This window comes from Aythya ferina, assembly GCF_964211825.1.
Source record: "Aythya ferina genome assembly, chromosome: 2".
In the NCBI taxonomy this organism is placed as follows: domain Eukaryota; kingdom Metazoa; phylum Chordata; class Aves; order Anseriformes; family Anatidae; genus Aythya; species Aythya ferina.
In genome coordinates this window covers 65,273,880-65,291,758 of record NC_140297.1, presented here as the reverse complement: position 1 = coordinate 65,291,758, position 17,879 = coordinate 65,273,880, and the positions used below count along the sequence as shown (strand labels likewise).

Below are 17,879 nucleotides of genomic sequence, written 5' to 3'. Positions count from 1 at the left end.
CACAACTGCACAAACCGTACCATAGTAAGGACACATCTGGTGCCTGATCCCTGGACTGGGGTGCTGGAGAAGGCATAACCAGTGCGTGACAGCACTTGGGTTATTCTCAGCTGCCCCCCCAACCCCTGCAAGCTGCATGCAGCCAACGTGCTTAAAGCATCTCTGCACCTTCTTTAAGTCTGTGTGGGCAAACCCCAGTGCTGCCACCTCTGCTGGCTACCAAGCACATGGCTCTGTCATGGGCACAGGCAGTAGAGTGCAGTTGGGAACCTCAGACTAAACTTTTTAAGTGAACTATCCTGTCTCTCTTGCCTTATGCAAATACAAAAGCCAAAGCCACACTGAGCATCATTTCCTGTACCGAGGGAACTCCAGGAGTTTAGAAAAGCTTCCTGACCAAGAAGAAAAGGGACACTGAGAAGTCAAGATCCCAGGCTGCTCCAGTTCACACCTCTCACTGGGGCAGTTGGGTGGAGGTGCCTCAGACCTCCCTGTCTGCCAGGAGATTGTCCTGTAACTGCAACCCTTCTACAGAGCAATTTTGAATGGGTTAGTGAATATTAGTTTGCCCAGGCATGATGATTAAACCAAGCCTGAATCTGTCTTGTCTCCAGAGGCACCTACAGGAAAGCTGATTGCCTCATTTTTCTCCTCTTCCATAAGTGTCAGAGAACCTCAGGAGAAATTAACAAAAAGTACCTTCTCCTTGTGTTCTCCTCTGCAGGGAAATACTTGGATTTCTGAGGGTTTTCTTGACAAGATCTGCAAATAGATTTACATCTGATCACAGCCCTCAAAACTCATATTGTTGACTGATCTGTCTGTTGAAAAGCTGAAAACCAGACAGGAGGGCAGGAACCCAGAGGGGGCAGCCTGCACAGCATAGCACCGGTCAGAGGAGAATCTTCTCAGAAACCTTCATCTTCTTCCAGGCCAACATCTTCACAGCACTTCAGATGTTCCACTCTTCCTTTTTGTAATGTTAACACCTGGCTTTTTTTTTTTCTTTTTTTTTTTTTTCCTTCCTCCCAGTGATGCTGCACACTCCTATTTCCCCTTAGATTCAATGGAAACAAAGGTCCTGCTCCACCACACTACTGGCTACAGTGGAAGTGAAGCAACCCATCACCAGGCAATACAGGAGTTACTCCACAGCTGGGCCATGCCACATATGGGTGGTAAAACTCATCGTAGATGAGTTTTAATTTTCATGCACGTTTGATAAAGAAGGAGAGAATAATGCACGACTAGGAGTGAGAATAAACCTGTTGTGGATTTGCTAGCTTGGATTTTAAACCAAGATGCCAGTTAAAGATTTGAATGGGGTCAGTTGCAGTAACACAGCTAAACAAGATGCAGTTAATAGTAGGCTGACTTCTCTTGCCGTTCTTCCACAAAACCTCTTCTTTTTCTTTGTGCACTTATTGTTCAAGATTGGTCCTAATTAGGTCTGACTTAACGTGGTTGTTTAAATAGCTAATTCTTCCCTTTCCCGCTGCTTCTAACACACATGTAGGTTGACAGGGAAGGATTTGAGTGCTTTTAACATCCTCTTTTAGAAGGTCTTTTGCTCAGACCTTGCAGAGAATGCTGTCTAAGGAAAGCTGAGTGTCTGTATGTGCATATCTGAGGAGCACGCCTGAGGTTAAGTTCAGATCCTGCAGGGAGTCCTGTGGGGTATCTTCTGTAACTCAGACATATCTCACAGAATCTATGGCTGTTTTCTGTCTCCTTGTAATATGCTGCTCCCTAGAGGAGCTGGTACTCCAGTGCTAACGGCTGAGCAAAACAAGAATAATTGCAGGCTGCTGCCACCTCTGCCTCAGAACATCTACAGCCTTGTACTACTGACTACAGGGAATATTTGCTTGCTTGCAGGGTGGAGCATCTAGCACACTGCTCAACACCATGGATGCATAAAAAAATGGAGAACCAGAAAGATCATTTTCATGGCAGCTTTATGGAGTATGATACATCTGGAAGATTTTAGGTTTCCCACTCTCTGCCCATTGTCACATTTCTTGAGTTTGTAAATCACAAATAATTCCTCTCCCTCACAGTTTAGCCTTCATTTCTGTTTCAATAACAGATCTTGGGTAATCAGATCAGCCTCAGTCTCACCTCAGAATATTTTAGGTCTTGTCGTGACCCCACAGACTAAAGGGAACCTCAGCAAAGGGGAATTTCTGTACAGAATCTGAAAGCATTTACTTTGTTCCCACTGCTTTTCATCAATTTTCTCTCCTGCTGGTGTGTGTTTTTCTGCCCTGCTGGCTGTGGTGCTGCATACTGATGGAGCAACACCTGGCCCATCCCCTGTGTGAGGTTTTATTGGGGAATTTCAGCACATCCAATAACTCTCCTACCTATGGGATGCCTTGAGGTAACAGCAGATAAAGCCATTTCCTACTGCTATACCACTGCTGTGAGCACATCACCTTCAAAGACATATCCAGCATCCCTGGTTATATACTGCAAAGCTATAATGTTTATCTGTTTCTTAGCAGATAACATTTATAATAAGTGCTTGAAGAAGGAGGCCTGTGTGGCTAAATACCCTCTGCTTGTGCTTCAGGCTGACCAAACACGCAGATTTTGTTTCTTGATGTAAACATGCACAAGAGAGAGACTGGGCTGGTCTACAAATACACTTAGGAAGCGGTTTCCTTCGGGGAGGGGGTATAGGAATGGTGGCTGGGGCTTTTATTTTCATTCTTCACATGGTTATTGTGAGCTCCTTAGCAGCGCTGGCATGGGGCTGTGTAACTGGCCTGGAGAGAAGGGCAGTGTGAGAAACACTCCGTAGCCAATAACTTAGGCTCAGGCGAGGATCTCAGTGAAGTAGTAATTTATTCGCGATTGCAATGGCGGGCGCCCCACAAGCAGGAGAGAGCGCATCTACTAGTTCCAAAACACAGTTTATATACCTTTTGATGGCAGGACCCTCCCCTGTTTCCCCACTGAGTGGGTAATCCAGATTCACAATCTATCTGATGCTTCACAAACAATGCATGGCCTTCAGTCGCCGGCCTGTTAAATTTCAAATTTCTTTTGACATTTTTACTGCTTGAAGTGGTAATGTTTCTTCACTTATCTGACTTGACTTGACACCGTGATTTTCACCTAATTGTCCTAAGGAGTCTGATTGTCTGCATTTTACAAGGTCGCCTGCTAAACTTTCTTATCACTGTAAGCATATCTCAGTACCACATTCCCTCCTTCTAAACAATGTAACTCTGCAAAAACAACATTTCTATTCCCACAGGCAGCATGCTCACATCCCTTTGCTGCAGAGCTGACAGAGAGGCGGCCAGGCTGTTGGGGTCTCCTGGGCGAGCTTGTGGTGGTGCAGGCCTGGTGGCTACCATAAACCCCATGGCACAAGCAGGTGAGCCGTCCTCGGGGCTCCGCACCCGTAGCCGTCCCTCTTCCTGGCCGAGCAGCAACGCGGTGGGAGCCGCCCTCTGCCGGCAGCAGCCAGCAACACACACAGGAAAACAAAAATTATTAAAATAAATAAATATATAAAGCGACAAATTTATTGTTATTATCATAATCACCACTACCATCATCGTCGTCGGCGTCGTCATCATCATCGCCATCATTATTCAACATCATCATCATCATTCAATATCATCATTCAATATCAATCATCATTATTCAATATCATCATCGTAATTCAACCCACAAGAGAAGGCTGCAAAGACATGCAGGGAACACCCTGCTTGCTTCTGGATTACGTGCGCAGCCGAGCAGGGTGTTTGCACCTCAGCACTCCTGAAGCACAGGGGGGTTCCTGCAGTTTTCTCCCCACTGTCAGCCTGGTCTCTCAGGCGGATGGGGACATGCCAGCATGGGGATCTTCCTGGAAAAAGAGTGGAAAAAACTCCACACAACAAGGAAATTGTGAGCCAGTGCTTTTGGTGAGTGCTGTTGACCTTTTGTACCATAAGGCTAACAGAAGCAACCACCTGCCTAACCTCACCTCCAAAATCTTGAATCCTTTCTTCGTCTTTGAAAATTAAATAAGATGCTTGTTAGGTATTAATACTAAAACTCAGTTCAACTTAATACTTGCAGGAGACAATCTCAAAATACTATGCAAACACTAACATTTAATGTAATGATAGAAGGGAAATACCTTTATCCTACCATAATTTTTCTCACAAGTTTTTAAAAAGAGTGTAGTGTGGGGAGCTGCTTTGCTTACCCCTCACCTCTTTATTTTCTGTGAAATCATGTCCAGGAATTGCCACCTAGTAAATGATTCAGCTTCCTACTGGATTTAATGTGTGCTTATTCCAAAGTCCAGTCTTTTTGCTGTATCCCCATTTAATTCTCTGAAAATGTTGAAAATTTATTCTAGTTGGCTTCATTTGTAAGGACTTGAAGGAAGCAAAACTAACAACCACTGGAAAGAAAAGCTTGTATTAATTGGACACTTTCTATAGTAGATTGGAACCAAAGGGATGCCTATGTTTCAAAATCCTGTATGTAGGGTAGGGTTACATGTTTTGTTAGGGAGCATCTTTTAATAATCATAAATTCTGGTAGCCTGTCAGTCAATACAATAATATTTTCCATTCAAAGTACCTAGAGAGTTTGTCATCTTTAAAAAGTAATTTAGGGAATTTCAGAATTTACTGCTTACCCAGTAAGCTAGGTATTCTTCATAGATATAAATAAATGCAGTTTCAGGAAGTGTTAAATTAAAATCTTAGGTCAGTGCAGTAACCCCTGGGATAAGCATTGATTTAGGTTGGTGCTTAAATTCTGTATGTTGGTGTCAAATAAATAGCTGCCAGGTACATTTGTAATTAAGTATGCCTGTGTGATTGCTTAGGAGGGCTTTATCAAAAGTTTATGCCACTCTAATTATTTTCAATTGAAGTAGGCAGTAATTAAATCGGTATTAGATTGATGCCACTGAAATATCAATGAAGTAACTTGTTAATAAATATTTATTTCTGGTAACTTTATTAGGTATTTAAGGCATGCTATATCTTACCTGTTAGCTGACATCTAAATATTAAATAAGAAATATAGCTTAAAAGTAGCTGATAAAACCTCATAGGAAATCTATGAAATGTTTATCTCGTGATTCTGTCTTTTTTTTTTTTCCAGTTATGACTATGAGAAATTTCTAGTGGTCAGCATAAACATTGGCAATGCCATTCCTGCATCTGGAATGGAATGGAATAATCCCGTGCAACTATGCAAACTGAGGCCCGTTTTCTAGAAAGCAGCCTTGTATAAAAGACCTGGGGGCACAGATGGTCCTGGTGGGCAGCAAGCTGAGCATGAGCTAGCAGCGCACCCCTGTGGCAAAGGCAGCCAGCCGCCCACCGTGCTGTGTGATAATCACGTAGACAGCAGGTGGAGCGAAGTGACTGCTCTCCTTGAGAGCAAACCTTCAGCACGTGTGGTCTTTCTAGCGTGGGATCCAGCTGTGGGCTGTCCAGTAGTAGAAAGACCTGGCTGGACTGAGTCAACAGAGGACCACCAAGTTGGTGAGGAGGTGGGAGCACGAGCCATACATAGAGAGGTAAGAGCACTGGATTTGTTCAGCCTCAAAAAGAGACAAGGAAGGAGAGATCTTACTGCTGTCCACAAGTAACTAATTGGAGGGTATAGGGAAAACAGAGCTAGAGTCCAGTGTAGAAAGATGGAAAGAAATGGACACAAGCTGAAACACAAGAAATAATTACTAGATATGTACAAAATAATTTTTACCATAAGGACATATCTAGTTTGCCCAGAAATGTCTTAGACTCTTCACTAAAAACTCAGCCTGACAAGGTCCTGAGCAACCTGTTGTAAATGGGCATGCTTTTAATAATGCGTGCTTTTAGGTAATCTGTCAACATCACCTCTAGATATGCCTTCTAACCAATGTGATTCCACACCTCAGGGTCAATTTAAACAGGCTATGCTCTTGACGTGATATTGTCTGTGAGCCTTAACAGTTCTTTTTTTCATAGTTAAACAGTTATCAAAAGTGTTTATAGAGCTCAGTTAATCAGGTTCTTAGTATTGCTGTGCAAGGACATCTTGGCTGTCTTGACCTCTCTTCAGCCTCCTTTTGAATAGTTCATTCTCCATGTCATCTTAGCAGTCAGTTGTATTCATCTTTCTGACTGTTGTATTGCATGCAGGCTTCAGAAGCCATGCACAATTCCATTAACAGGCCAACATCTGTGTTTCATTTTTCTTTTTCAAAATGACCATGATCAATTAAATGGTAAAAGAGGTAGTTTGGCAATCACACTGAAAATGTTTAATGCTTATAGCTTCTGACACTTGTTTTGTTCCAAAATGTAGTTGTTAATCAATTTTTTAGTCCTGACACAGCTTTTGTATTTTTCTGATGTCCACCATTCAGTAGTTTTTACACATTTATGGGAAGACCATCTTCTCATAGAACAGAATAGATCACATGAAACAAAATAGTTTTTATGATCTGGTAGGACCCCAGAAGCCATATATGCCATTTTGTAACTCATCATAAGTCTGTAATTCACAGACTTGTGCTACAGTGTTGGCAAATTTAAAGACTCTTACAGATATATTCAAATACAAATTCTGGAGATAACCTTCCAGAGTTTTAACAGAGGTTTTACTTTAAATGAATTTAAAAAAAAAAAAAAAAAAGTGTTTCAAAGATTTTTTTTTCATAAAAATGTCTAAATTTTAAATCATTCAGAACAGTATTGACTTTTTATTGCCATCCTTGAAGACAGAGCACTCATTCTGAGGCGAATGAAATATTCTTTGAATGTTGCCCAATACTCAATTTCATAATGATGCACATACATTTAACAGCCAAACAGCTTCTATCATCACAAATTTATTACAGAAAAATCACTTCATTCTGTGGAATGGGCATCTTGACAATAAGAAAATTTTCTTAATTAATTCTTGAGATAATTTCCAATTTTCTTATAATAGAGATGTTTGTTAGTTTGGCTCTCTGTCCAAGTTTACCTGTGAGAATTTAAAAACAGTTTGTCAGTCTGGTGTTTTTCTTAATATATTCTGGTCACAAATACATGTACTTCTTTATATGTTCAGGTTTTCATTCTGCCTGTAATCTTTAGCATATTTACTCTTGTTAGCATCTGTGCAATTGACAGGGTAGCCTGAAGCTTCTTGCTTCTGCTAGTTATAGTTCTATATGATTTGAGAGAATACTGTTAGCACTCACTTCAAAATGCAGATCTTATACCCCTTCTCCAGAGCCTTGTTCAGTTCTGGAGTATGACAGCTGCTGTCAAGGGCTCTTCAGAGCTCTGGTTGCAGAGAGCCTGTCAGGTTTCAGAACAAATACAGCACAAGGGCTATAGCAGCTTGCTATTTACCCAAACTGGAAGCACAGGGAAAAGAGACCTCATACGCTACTTTTACATTGTTGTCATGGTGTTAAAAATCTTAAAAATAGTGTTGGGTTTTGTCATGATATAGAGATCACAACAATGGGTTTGTAGGATTTCATAACATACAAGGACACAAGGCTTCATTTTCATAAATTTCTATTTATTATAATTACCACAAATCACCACTACCAAATATACTATGATTAAAAGGGAGAGCACATATATATATATATATATATATATATATATATACATAAACATGCTTCTTGGTAATATTGGTAATAGCTTTAAGAGAATAGCACTAATAGTAAGAATTAGAGGAAGTAGAAAGGCAATTAAATGTTGTAAAAATTATTAATACAACAGTAAATATAGATTAGCATTATAGGTTCAACACATTTATCAATATTATGTCAGTGAATATAATTATTACACGTGACAAACATAAATATTGTAACAATGGCTATACGTAGGTTATACTTATCAAGACCATACTTATGACAGATTATGTGTATATACATCAAAAGAATTACTGGTACAAAGTGCACCAAACCAATCCCAGAAGTGTGTGTGTGTGTGGTATGTGTCAAACCAACCACAAAAATATCTAATTAAGAAAATCAATCTCAAAACAGTCAAGTTAAGAAAACTGATCACTGAAGAGCCCAATCCCCAGAAGTGAGTCTGAATAAATAATGAACAAAGTCTCAGTTTGAAGCTCATCTGCATCACAGTTTGGAGTTGGGCAAGCATCTCCAGTGAAAGTTCAATTTGTTAAGGAAATCCTGTAGGAAACAAAAGCTTGGGCAGCAGATGAAGTTATTGGAGAGCAGCTCTCAATTTTTGGTAGGAAGCAAGACATTTCTGTGTCACAGAGACAGTAAGAGAGCATAGGACACCACCTTGTAGAGCAGGCTAATTGCTGCTAATTTCTGCTTCACATGAGAAACCAATAGGCAGTGTTGTTTCCTGTTCTTTCAAACAGAATTTTACTTTTCCCAGACCGTTTTTTTCCTTTTCAGATGATAAATTACTGTTACAGTTCTTTGTTTTTGCCCTTATTGATGGTATCCTCAGGATGTCTCTCGTTCTTAGGTACCCAGCTGCAATTCGAAGAGGCCAGCTGTTCCTTTCAAGGATAATCCTGGTTCGCAGAGCTGTTTCCTAGTTTCCTTCTTAGTCATTTGTAATATCAGATGAAGGATATAAGGAAACACAAGCTTCCAACCCGTAATAGTATTACAAGTCGATGTAAGCTCCCTAGAGCTGTGGGTGAAGAGTGCTCCTCCACAACCCGCATTCTCTGAGTGACACTTACCTTGAAGTTCAATTTCCAGTTCAAGGCTTTAGTGAATCCAGTCCTTTTTCAAGAAGCCCTTTGGGACTTTAGCTTATTCTCCTGAATAGGCATTTTGTTCTATTTTTCCATTTCAGTGGTCAGTGCTGCCTGCAGCACAGTGCAAAGTCTGCATGCTGCCAAGCAAGTTGGGCAGTTCGGGTCAGGGTGCACATGTCTCTTGGGCAGACTCACAGGACTGGTCTCTTTGCCTGGGATGGGGGTTGCTTGTGGGGTTTCTTGGTAGCTTTCTAGGCTTGGGCCACAGCCCTCCTGCATGTTATAACTCTTAAGCTGCTGACATTACATCAGCTGAACAGTGTAAGTTAAAATCTGTGGGCAGTCTATAATACAATGGTCTTTTAAGCGTCACAGACCAATCAGTAAGGAAGAATGGGAAAGGTGCAAACAGTTCAGTAGTTTAGGAAGATGGCAGTGTACTGACTCACTTCAGCAACTATAACAAAGTCAGACTGGTTCCAAAACTTTAAAAAAGAAATGGTAAAGAAACTCTTGGCAAACAAAACAAAGCAAACAAACAAAAGATCACCATGTAGAGGGAAACACAGATCAAGACCTTAGTGTCTTGTTATGTTCAAAAAAACTGCAGACTTGAAAGAACAAGAAAAGTAGGGATGTAAAAGTAGGACCAGGGATGGCTGTACAGATTTTTAAATCCATGAAGTTTTAACTTATAGAGAAAGTTAAAGTATTTTGCCCAAAGTGATGTACTTCAGAAATCTTTAATTTCCCCCACTACTAAGCTGATAGCTCTTTATCTGGTTCTAGCATCCAATCAATGATGATAGATTAACTGCTCTTTAGTACCATGTATTATCTACATGCAAAGCTCATCTCATACTGTAAAACAATAATTTTATGCCTTTAATAATAGAAAACATTTATTCTAACAATTATATTCTGAGCCATTTTATGCAGTTTCTGGACTAAACAGTTATGTGGGTCTTTTCTGCAATTACTTAAATATCCAGACTTCAATTCCCGCATTTGGAATTTGGATTCCAACACTGCTTTGCCTTCTCCATTACTGCCACATCAAAAGCTTATTTGTAAGGCCTACCACAATTTCATGTAATTATTCCTCTAAATTACTGTGCCAGTTGTTCTACACAGGAATAAATAGCCAGTGAACTGTAACTTCATCAGTACTGCTGAACCTGTGTTAAGACTTCTGCTATTCAATTTATTAATAATACAGAAAAGTCACAAAACTCACAGTTTTTGTTATGTAGATAAAGTTAGTTCCAGTTAGTTTGCACATAAACGTAGGTTGGAGATACGTTAGTTCCATGGTTGTTAAAACTGAAGTAGATGACAACCATCTAATGGAACTAAGTGACTTGATGGTAAAATGGCAAGAAGTGCTGTGCCTACCAATTGCAAAGTAAAGCCCTTTGTAGAAACATACACAATCAAGTGTTCTAAATTAGCTCTTACCACTCAGTAAAGACCTCTATTTTTTTTGTGGATTATATCCTGCTAGTATCAGTTCAGAGCCATCAGCATTTTCAGCCCCAAAGCACTTTTCCAGAAAAAGAGGTCAAAGTGGCTGTGTGCTAGTTTTTCTGGGAGAAGTGGACTCATGTACATAATCATTACAAAATTTTAAATACTTACAGTTTTGTGTTTCAGTATAGCAACTTAGCTTGGAGACAAATTCAGTAGAAAGCATATGCTGACTGTAAGTTTGATGAGGTACTAGAATGTAATGAAAGTAAAACACATATTTTGAATAAAACTATGAAACATTTAAATGAGTCTCACACTCTATCAAGCAAGAATTCTTAATGGTAAAAAGCTGTCCTGTTAATGTTGATGGTTGTGAGAGGCAATTAATTTATTTTTTTACCGAAGAAAAGAGTGGAAAAGTAGTAACAACATCTTTTCCCCCTTACATTAATGACAGAATTACAGTTTTCATCATTTTTCTCAAAATAAAAGGAAAGCAGATTTCTGTATGAGGTGCCAGCTTGGTCATAGCACTTACTTTTACGGACAGAAAAATGTTGGACTGGTTGAGGAAAGATACTCAGAGCTGGGAGAGACAGCAAGGCAGTCTGGGCAGTGACTGTATAGTCGTAGTCTTAAACAGAAGTAAACAAAAAACAAACAAACAAAAAAGTTGCCCATTAATATCTTTAAGTTTTATGTAGTTATTTTATACAAGAAGGATAATTTCACTAGGTGCCATCAATGTGAAAACATTCAAGTCTTCTATAGCCTGTTCTTTCCTAATTCTGGACCAGTTGTGAAGATGTTTAATTTTGCCAACCATTCAGCAGACCCATTTTTAATGAAAGACAAAGTAAAAAAAGTATAGAACAGGGGCTGGGTTTCCTTATACCACTAGCAGACCGTTGTCTTGTTACTGCTTATGCAGTGTCCCATTTTGCACACTAGCCATATTAAACCCTGGTTCTAAACAGAGATTGGTGGGCAACATATGTGACTTTCTCATAAATCATTCATTAAACAGAATGACAGAATTTCAGAACGTTTGGGATTGGAATGGATCTTGAAAGCTCATTTAGTGCAATCGCCCTGCTGGAACAGGAGCACCTAGATAACGCCACACAGCAACCCACGCAGCGCCAGCCACGACGTGCGAATGCGCCGCTGGCCCCGCCCTCACGGAGGCTGTTCCTAGGCAGAGGGCGGGGGCGCGGCCGCCGTCGCCCTGGCAACGCCCCCTCCCCTCAGTACCTCTCGCGAGAGCCGGGGGGGCCGCCCGTGGGGAGGCGAGGCGCCGCGGTAACGTGGGGCTGGGTGCCTTGGGCGCGTTGGGTGCCGGTTGCGGCTGTGCTGGTTGTTGACAGTCCCGCGTTCCTTGCGCCTCTAAAGTGATACTTTAAGTAGAATCCATACCAACGCTAGTCTCCATTTTCTTCACCCTTTCTCCATAGTCTTGTTAATTTTCACTGATGAAGTTGAAACGCATACAAAGGCACTCCCAGTGTGTCACTGCTGATACCACGGGCAACGTACCCACTCCTGTTAGTTTTCACTGATAACACTGAAACGCTTACAGAGGCACTCCCAGTGTGTCACTGCTGATACCAATGCTACACACCTTGGCAGCTCAGATGTAGCTATCACAGTACCATCTACCCTACCATCTACCCGTGTCAGCACTGAAATGAAATGCTTTTCTGGGAATCCACATTTCCTAAGATTTTTTGATCACTGTCCGAGGCGATTGGTGGGGGGCAGGAGGGGCTCGTAACAGGAATGTCACCAAAAGACTGCCCAGCCTTGTGCAGCATAAGGACTATTATCCACTGCTGCTGTTCCACATGGACACCACTGATGCAGCCTACAGCAGTCTGAGGAGCATCAGGAGGGCTTACAGGGCCATGGGAGCACCAGTAAAGGGCTCAGGAGCATAGGTAGTCCTTTGATCCATGCTCCTAATCAAAGGGAAGGGGATTGAAAGGGCCAGCTGAATCTGGCAAATCAACAGATTGTTACAGGACTGGTGCCACAGGCAGGGCTTTGGTTACTTAAACCATGGGAACCATGAAACAAGAGGAGTGAGAGATGTCTGCATGCCTGCAGGGCGTGCACTGATGTGCCTCATTCGCATTACAGAGATGGTAGGATGGCTCCCATGAAAGGAGTGTTGCAATGGAAGGATACAGGCTCTTCAGGAAGGACAGGCAGGGGTGACAAGGAGGGGGCATCTCCCTCTATGTCAGTGAGTAGCTAGAGTGCATGGAGCTCTGCCTGGGGATGGATGAGGAGCTGACAGAGAGCTTGTGGGGCAGGGACAGGGGACATGACAATGGGAGTCTGCTACAGGCCACCTGATCAGGAGGACTGAACAGATGAGGCCCTCTATAGACAGATAGAAGCAGGCTAATGTTCACAAGCCCTGGTCCTCATGGAGGACTTCAACTACCCTGGTATCTGCTGGACTCATAGCACAGCATGGCATAGGCAGTCCAGGAGGTTCCTGGAATGCATTGATGGTAACTTCCTTCTCCATGTGATAAAGGAGGAAATGAGGAGCGGTGCTATGATGGACCACATTCTCACCAACAAGGAGTGACTAGTGGGGAATATGAAACTCAAGGGCAGCCTTGGTTGCAGTGACTGTGAAATGGTGCAGTTTAGGATCCTGAGGGCAGTGAGGAGGGAGCACAGCAAGCTCACTACCGTGGACTACAGAAGAGCAGACTTTAGCCTCCTCAGGGATCTGCTTGATACAGTACCATGAGGCAAAACCCTGGAGGGAAGAGGAGCCCAGAAAAGCTGGTTAATATTTAAAGATCACCTCTTCCAAACTTGGGAGTGAGGTGTCCCAACAAAGAGGAAGTCAGGCAAAAACACCAGGAGACCTGCATGAATGAACAAAGAGCTCTTGGCCAAAATCAAGCAGAAAAAGGAGGCCTACAAAGGACTAAAGAAGGACAGATAGCCTGGGACGAATACAGAAAAATCGTCCGAGCAGCCAGGGATCAGGTTAGGAAAGCTGAAGCCCTATTAGAATTAAATTTGCCCAGGGACATCAAGGGCAACAAGAAAGGTTTCTATAGGTATACCAGTGATAAAAGGAAGACTAGGGAAAATGTGGGCCATCTTCAGAAGGAAATAGAAGAACTGGTTACCCTGAATATGGAAAAGGCTGAGGCATTCAACAGCTTTTTTGCCTCTCTCTTCACCAGCAAGAGCTCTAGCCATATAGCCCAAGTCCCAGAAGGCAAAGACAGGCACTGGGAGAATGAAGAACCACCCACTGTTGCAGAAGATCAGGCTCAAGACCATCTAAGGAACCTGAAGGTGCACAAGTCCATGGGACCTAATGTGAAGCATCCAAGGGTCCTGAGGGAACTGGTGGATGAAGCTGCTAAGCCACTGCCATCATATTCAAGAAGTTGTGGCACTCTGGTGAAGTTCCTGGTGATGGAAGACAGGAAACAGCCCCCATTTCAAAAAACAGATAAAAGAAAGACCTGAGGAACTACAGGACAGTCAGTCTCACTTCTGTGCCTGGCAAGACCATGGGGGCAGATCCTCCTGGAAACTATGTTAAGGCACGAGGAAAACAAGGAGGTGACTGATGACAGCCAACATGGCTTCACTAAGGGCAAATCACGCCTTACAAATTTGGTGGCCTTCTATGACAGGGTTACAGCACCGGTGGATAAGGGAAGAGCAACTGATATCATCTAGCTGGACTCATGCAAAACATTTGACGCTGTCTGCCATGATATTCTTGTGTCCGAACTGGAGAGACATGCATTTGACAGACAGACCACTCATTGATTAAGGAATTGGCTGGATGGTTGCACTCAAATAGTCAGTCAATAGCTCAATGTCCAAGTGGAGATAGTAACCAGTGGTGTTTCTCAGAGGTCAGTATTGGGACTGGCTCTTTTTAACAACTTTGTCCCTGACATGGACAGTGCGATTGAGTGCACCATCAGCAGATCACCAAGTTGTGTGGTGCGGTCACCATGCTGGAGGGAAGCAATGCCATCCAGAGGGACAAGTTTGACAGGTGGGCTCATGGGAACATCAGAAGTTCATCAAGGCTGAGTGCAAGAGCCTGCGCCTGGGTCAGGGTAATCCCCAGCACAAATGCAAGCTGGGTGGAGAATGGATTGAGAACAGCTCTGAAGAGAAGGACCTGGGGGTGTTGGCTGATGGGAAGGCAATGTGCACTTGCAGGTCAGAAATCTCACCTGCATCAAAAAGCCTGGGCTGCATCAAAATACGCATGGCCAGCAGATTGAGGGAAGTGATTCTCCTCTTCTCTGCTCTTGTGAGACCCTACTTGAGTACTGCATTCAGCTCTGGGGCCCCCAGCATAAGAAGGACATGCATGTACTGGAGCAAGTTCAGAGGAGGGTGAGGATCATCAAAAGGCTGGAGCACCTCTTCTATGAAGAGAGGCTGAGGCAGTTGGGGTTGTGTATCCTGAAGAAGAGAAACCTCCAGGGAGACTTCAGAGCAGTCCTCTAGTATCTAAAGGTGGTCTGCAGGAAAGCAGGAGAGGGACTCTGTCAGGGAGTGTAGTGATATGACAAAGAATAATAGTTTTAAACAAACAAAAAAATATATATTGAGATTGTATGTTAGGCTGAAATTCTTACTCAGAGAGCGGTAAGGCACTGGAACAGATTGCCCAGAGAAGTTGTGGATGCCTCATCCCTGGAAGTATTTAAGGACAGGTTGGATGGGGCTTTGAGTAAACTGTTCTAGTGGAAGGTGCACCTGTCCATTAAAGGGTAGTTAGAAGTAGATGGTCTTTCAGGTCTCTTCCAACCCAGGAGCCCCTGGACCATGGGCAGAATATGTTTCAGTGCAATTAAGGCCTATTATTGCACTCAGGAGTATGACAGAAAATTTTGCCTATCATTAGCTCTGCTGGTTGGAACAAATTTAGCTGAGTCTCAAAAGAAATTTGCCTAGCGTACCCTTTTCAACAATAGTGCTGAATAATTCAGCAACTTTATATGAAATCTGTGGAAATACGTTGTTTCTTTCCATGTTTCTTCCATAACTTCTGATGATCCTGAGGACCAGTCCAGTCAGCAATTAGATCTATTTCTCATTTGAGGAATTTCTCAGGTAGCTTCTTGTTCTCTGCCTGACATGCCTTGTATTTTGGAAACTTTCTGTGTTGGCCAATCTCATTTACTGTCTAGAAAAGTGAAATCCCTATAAGAGGCTCCAATGTCAGAGAGTTCTGTGTGAAAAAACACTGTTCTGGCCAATGCAGGCAAACACATACCTTTGCACTTTGCTACTTATCCAACTGTTTTTTTCTCAACAGATTACACAATACACATCTTTTTCTATTGTAACCTGAAGCCAGAATTCTATGAAATACTACTATTTGTTGTGGCACCAGAGAAGTCTACCCAACTTCATGGACTAAAAATCACAATAAATTATCACCATGTAAACTAATGACAGGACAAAGTGATCCAACTTAATCTGAAGATTTCTAGACCTTGGAAAGCTTTTACAAACCAACAGAACTCTTGAGTTCTGCTCTTATTACAGAATCCACTTAAGTTTATTGTAGTGCAAATCCTGTCCATGAACTAAAGGAATTACCAGTCTTATTAGAAATCTGTGTTGCAATACCACCACATGCACTGATACATCATTATTCAGTACACATGCTGACACTGTATGACACCTGATGCCATGCATCCCAGGCTTCTGAGGGAACTGACTGATGTATCACCAAGCCACTCTCTAACATATTGAAAAACCATGGCAGTCAGGCAAAGTCTGGGAAGACTGGGAAAAGGGAAACATCATTCCCATTTTTAAAAAGGGAAGACCCAGGGAACTACAGATCGGTGAGCCTCACCTCTGTGCCTGGGAAGATCATGGAACAAATCCTCCTGGAGGCAAAGTTGCAGGACAAGTAGGTGATCTGGGACAGCCAGCATGGCTTCACCAAGGATAAATCATGTCTGACCAATTTGCTGGTCTTCTATGATGGAGTGACTGCATCAGTCAACAAAGGAAAGCCATCTACTTGGACTTCTGTAAAGCGTTTGACATGATCCTACATGACATCTTAATCTCTAAATTGGAAAGACATGGATTTGAAGGGTGGACTATCCGGTGGACAAGGAATTGGCTCAATGGCCATGCCCAGAGAGTAGTGGTGAATGGTTCTATGTCCAGGTGGTGGCCGGTGATGAGCAGTGTCCCTCAGGGGTCTGTTTCGGGACCGGTGCTTTTCAGTATCTTCATCAATGACATAGACAATGGGATTCAGTGCACCCTCAGCAAGTTTGCAGATGGCACCAAACTAAGTGGTGCAGCTGATAGCAAAGAAGGAAGAGATGCCATTCAAAGGGACCTGGACAGGCTGAAGAAGTGGGCCCATGTGAACCGCACAAGGTTCAACAAGTCCAAGCGCAAGGTGCTACAGCTGGGTTGGGGCAATCCCAGACAGGAGTACAGACTGGGAGAAGAACTCATTAAGAGGAGCCCTAAGCAGAATGACTTGGGGGTTCTGGTGAACAAAAGGCTTGGCATGAGCCAGCAGTATGCACTAGCAGTCCAGAAGGCCAACTGCATCCTGGGCTGCATCAAAAGAGGTGTGACCAGCAGGTCAAGGGAGGTGATTGTCCCCCTCTGCTCTGCCCTCATGAGGCCCCACCTGCACTACTGCATCCAGGTTTGGGGCCCCTAGCACAAGAAAGGTGTGGACCTGTTAGAGCAAGTCCAGAGGATGGCTACAAAGATGATCAGAGGGCTGAAGTACCTCTCTTATTTAGAAAGGCTGAGAGAGCTGGAGATGTTCAGTCTAAAGAAGAGAAGGCTCCAGGAAGACCTCATTGCAGCTTTTCAGTACTTAAAGGGGTCTTACAAAGAAGATGGAGGAGGACTCTTTGCTCAGGTAGATAATGATAGGACAAGGGGGAATGGTCTTAAACTAAAAGACTAGTTTTGCAGATACTGTTCAATAATCATACATGTAAGGTGTTGTTTTTTTTTGTATCAGTATCCTAACATGCTCCATACTGTGGCGAATGCACCTTCTTAAATAATTCCAACAAAGAATCCTCCAGAATGTTCTCTATCAATGATATTGCTATTTAGAAAGAGTGCTGCCAGATGCCACATTTCAGTAGCGTTCCATTTTCATACAGATATGTGCTCTTCTATCAGCATGCTCTGACCATGAGAGACCATAGCTAACTTCTTCTGTAACAGAGGTGTCACTGAGGATTTCTGGAGCTGCTGCTCAGTATTCTGTATCCCCAAAACCGTGTGATTCCACCACTGTGGTTTTGTTCAGGCTGCCTAGAAAATGCCAGTTTACTGCTTGCATTGACTATGCTGGCAGTGACTAATTGCATCAGGTTTCACAAGCTTCCATTCCCATGTGGTCTGCCTGCAAGACAGACATACAGTCAGACACTTCGCTTCAGACACAAGGTACTGTATCATGTCTACAGAAATGCCCTTGCTATGACCACCTGGACAATGGAAGCTCTGACTCTCAAGACATTCATTGCAATGTGCTAAACTGAACTGTAGTCTAGATTGCAGTGACAATGGACTAAGGAACCAGGTGATGGCAGAGTATGGGGCTCCTCCTTCTCTCATTGATGAGACACAAGTAGTCAAACTGAATTGTAGAACAGTTCCACTTAGCATGGTGCATGGGACTC

At 42.7% G+C, this 17,879-nt stretch overlaps 1 long non-coding RNA gene across 1 annotated transcript; it reads right to left on the bottom strand.

Annotated features, from left to right (window-relative positions):
* Nucleotides 1–7,756: 7,756 nt before the first annotated feature.
* On the bottom strand, nucleotides 7,757–11,638 carry LOC311430903. The gene is made up of 3 exons (XR_014689106.1): nucleotides 11,434–11,638; nucleotides 10,718–10,813; nucleotides 7,757–10,428 (listed from the first exon to the last, which is right to left on the bottom strand). It is a non-coding gene; the product is annotated as an uncharacterized lncRNA (long non-coding RNA).
* Between the last annotated feature and the right edge of the window lie 6,241 nt (nucleotides 11,639–17,879).